This window comes from Podarcis pityusensis (genome assembly GCF_964106645.2).
Source record: "Podarcis pityusensis genome assembly, chromosome: 16".
Classification (NCBI taxonomy): domain Eukaryota; kingdom Metazoa; phylum Chordata; class Lepidosauria; order Squamata; family Lacertidae; genus Podarcis; species Podarcis pityusensis.
Window position 1 is genome coordinate 21,449,766 of NC_138041.1, and position 4,659 is coordinate 21,454,424.

Here is a 4,659-nt window from a genome sequence, read left to right on the forward strand (position 1 = left end):
TGAGCTCCCGTTGCTCTGTCCCAGCTCCTGCCAACCTAACAGTTCATAAGCATGCCAGTGCAACTAGATAAATAGGTACCACTGTGGCGGGAAAGTAAACAGCGTTTTCGTGCGCTCTGGCTTCCGCCATGGCATTCTGTTGCACCAGAAGTGGTTTAGTCAGATGGGCAGGGTAGAAATAAAATATTATTATTATTATTATTATTATTATTATTATTATTATTATTACTATTTAGTCCTGCTGGCCACATGACCCAGAAAGCTGTCTGTGGACAAATGCCAGCTCCCTCAGCCTGAAGCGAGATGAGCGCCGCAACCCCATAGTCGCCTTTGATTGGACTTAACAGTCCAGGGGTCCTTTACCTTTTACCTTTACCTGCTGTGATACAAGTGTTAGTTGCACCCTGCTTGGACTACTGTGATGTGCTCTGGGTGAGGCTACTTTTGAAAAATGGGACTTCCAAGTGCCGTGTAGGGCTTGCAGATGCTTTAAAATGCTCAAGGTGCCTTCAGAGGCTTTGAAGTTCCTGAGGTTTCAGTTTTATTGCCCATCAGTTGATAGAGCCAGCTCCTGCTAGTGCACAGCCAGGAGTGCACTTTAAGGCTCCTGCCTCTCTCCTGGCCCCACGCCTGACATCACCTATGACAAGCAGGTGGGCATGATCTGGGCCAGAGGATCCCCATCCCTGCTCTGAACAAATGCATCCATCTAGCAAATGTGCATGAAGAGAAGAAAGTGAGCTATCAGCCTGAGCCTGAGACATTTGGCAAGGGTTTTACACACACACACACACACACACACACACACACACACACGGGTCAGCCAAGTGGCAGGCTGTTGTGTAATGTCACGTTCCGCTCTGATTGCCCATGTGATGCACTCTCTTAGGCAATCCATCCAAAAGCAATTATGCGGCTTTTGGACTTGTCCGTGTTGCCGTCTCATTAAGCCTTTTCAAAGGGAAAGAACCGGGAGAAATCTTTCCCGGAATCACAGGCACAGGGCTCGATCATTTGCATTCTGTTTCTGGACTTAGTACAGTAGCAATATTGATTATGCGTCTCCCTCCCTCTCTCTCTCTCTCTCTCTCTCTCTCTCTCTCTCTCTCTCTGCTTGTCTCCCGGGTCTTAGATGAGGCAGCTATGGAGTGGAGGGAAGCAAGCTCAAAGAGGTCAGCTCAGTCATGAGAAGGGGCTCAGAAAAGGGGAGCCCAAACGATCAGGGGGTGCAAAGACCCTCCACATGAGGAAAGGTAGCAGCATTTGGGACTTTCTACCTAACTTTTAGAAGACATCTGAAGGCAGCCCTGTTTAGGGAAGCTTTTAATGTTTAATAGGTTGTTGTATTTAATGTTCTGTTGGAAGCTGCCCAGAGTGGCTGGGGAAACCCAGCCAGATGGGTGGGGTATAAATAATAAATTATTATTATTATTATTATTATTATTATTATTATTATTATTTAGAGAAAAGGCGGGGAAGAGGTGGCACGATGTTGTTGTTGTTTAGTCGTTTAGTCGTGTCCGACTCTTCATGACCCCATGGAGCAGAGCACGCCAGGCACTCCTGTCTTCCACTGCCTCCTGCAGTTTGGTCAAACTCATGCTGGTAGCTTTGAGAACACTGTCCAACCATCTCGTCCTCTCTCGTCCCCTTCTCCTTGTGCCCTCCATCTTTCCCAACATCAGGGTCTTTTCCAGGCAGTCTTCTCTTCTCATGAGGTGGCCAAAATATTGGAGCCTCAGCTTCACGATCTGTCCTTCCAGTGAGTACTCAGGGCTGATTTCCTTCAGAATGGATACGTTTGGTCTTCTTGCAGTCCACGGGACTCTCAAGAGTCTCCTCCAGCACCAGAATTCAATTCTTTGGCGATCAGCTTTCTTTATGGTCCAGCTCTCACTTCCATACATCACTACTGGGAAAACCATAGCTTTAACTATACGGACCTTTGTTGGCAAGGTGATGTCTCTGCTTTTTAAGATGCTGTCTAGGTCTGTCATTGCTTTTCTCCCAAGAAGCAGGTGTCTTTTAATTTTGTGGCTGCTGTCACCATCTGCAGTGATCATGTGGCACGATAGTAGTGCTTAAAATGAGGCATGGTGCAGAGAAATTGGATAGAGGAAGGTTGTTATCCCACAGGACTAGAACTTGTGGGTGTCCAATGAAGTCGAACGTTGGAAGAATCAGGACAGATAAAAGACAGGCCTCCGGCACATAGTTAGACTATGAAACACTTTCCCACAGGAGGCAGGAATGGCCACTAATGTGAGTGGCTTTAAAAGAGGATTGGACAAATCCATGGAGGAGGGGGCTATTGAGGGCTACAAGCTATGATGGCTGTGCTCTGCCTCCATGGTCAGAGGCAGCAATGCTTCTGAATAACAGTCGCTGGAAACCTCAAGAGGAGGGGAGAGAGCTCTTGGGCTCAGGCACTGCTCCGGCAAGTTTCCCACAGGCATTTGGTTGGTCACTGTGAGAACAGGATGCTGGACTAGATGGGCCACTGGCCTAATCAAGCAGGGTCTTAATATGTTCAAAAGAGGACCTCAAGGGCCAACAAGCCCCAGCCTTCTAATGACAAATAGGGACAACACAAAGGACGCTCATAATTACTTTTGGCCGCTTTTTGGCCATTGCAGGGAACTCTCTTGCATTCTGAGGACAATGTGGAGGGAATGACCCTGCTTCTAAGGGCAATGAAGTCTTTGCTCCAGTGTTGCCAAGTGGAAGAAAGGGTGCCCATTGGCATCAGCGGTCCATCCTCTTTCTTGCGCCAGGCCCTGTTGGGACTCCTCCCACCGTGTGGCATCATGTGCCCCAGGTGCGTGATGCCACACTCACACTCCAGGCCCCCTCAGTGTTGGGCAGAACCCGGTGCTCCTGCTGGTGCTGGAGGTGTGGCCTCAGGAGAATCCCGAGAGCCACATTTCACTCTTGGGTCTGAGGTTCCCCACCGCTGACATGGGGGGGGGGACCCCCAATGTCAAGTATAAAATTTGGATGCACTCATAGTCCTGGGCCTCACTGCTGGATGAAGAACTCAAACTCAGATCTCTGTTTCTACCAGATTCTTTAATGCATAGATCTGAGCAACACAAGGTGAATTGCACCAGTAGCTGAGATGTTGATTCAACATGCTACACACACAAACCTCTTCTTTTTGAAGAGAGGGGCAGGCACAAGCTTCCGTGCTGCGAATGGCAGGCATTTCTGCTCTGGGCAGGAAAATGTGCACTTCTCTGGGAGTGAGCTAGGCCTGTGAGGTTTGTGGGACTGGCCTCAGGGTGGTCAGCAGTGGCCCTTTAGGAGGAACCTGTCTAGAAGTGTCCACCATCTCTGAACCTTCCCCAGGTTCCAGCCTGTGACTCTCCCAACCGCTGGCCACCTCTTCCAACTCTGACATTTCCTAAGGCCTCAATTCCACCCCCTCATCTTGCAGGGACCCTCCTGCAAGGTGTCTAATGCCAGCTTCCTGATCTCTTCCTCCTCCTCACCCCCCACACCTCAGAATCTGCCCACCCCCTCCATGTCATCTCCACAGAACTCGTAATACCCATTATCCTGAGATGCTCAATTGTGTCCAGTGTTTGTGGGGGCAGGAAACCTTCATTGTATCAGTGCTCTTTGTTCCCTTGTGCTTGACCTGGAAGCTGCTGTCGGTACAGAATGCTGCAGTGTGATTGCTGATAAGAGACCCTCTCAGAGTAGAACATTTGTGCTCAGAGGTTACCAATTTGCTCCCTGGCCAAGTTCAAGGTGTTACCTTCTGCATGCATAATGCCCTAGGTTTAATCCCCAGCAACATCTCCCAGTAGGGTTCAGTAGGGTTGGGAATGTTCCCTGTCTGAATCCACTGAAAGCAGCTGCCAATCAGAATAATAATAATAATAATAATAATAATAATAATAATAATAGAAGAAGAGTTTGGATTTGATATCCCGCTTTATCACTACCCGAAGGCTAACATTCTCCTTTCCCTTCCTCCTCCACAACAAACACTCTGTGAGGTGAATGGGGCTGAGAGACTTCAAAGTGTGACTAGCTCAAGGTCACCCAGCAGCTGCATGTGGAGGAGCAGAGACGCAAACCCGGTTCACCAGATTATGAGTCTACTGCTCTTAACCACTACACCACACTGTAATTTATTACTTCTACCCCACCCATCTGGCTAGACCTTCCCAGCCACTCTGGGCGGCTTCCAACAGGATATTAAAAACACAATAAAACATCAAACATTAAAAAGTTCCCTAAACAGGGATGCCTGCAGATGTCATCTCAAAGTCTTATAGATGTTTATTTTATTGACATCTGATGGGACGGTGTTCCACAGGGAGGGCGCCACTACTGGGAAGGCCCTCTGCCTGGTTCGCTGTAACCTCACTTCTCGCAGTTAGGGAACCACCAGAAGGCCCTCAGAGCTGGACCTCAGTGTCCGAGTTAGATGATTGGGGTGGAGACAATACTGAGCAAAATGGACCAATGGTCTGATTCAGAATAGGAGAGCTTCCAATATTCCTATGAAAACTGGCTTAGAGGGGTCAAGGGGCTCCCTGGGTTGCTGATCTGGCTCCCCTGTGTGTGCCTGGCTCTGTTGTCTTGGTATCAGTGGATGTCACAATCCCTGGAGTTTGACCTTTCACCTCCAGCCAACCAGAAGTCAGG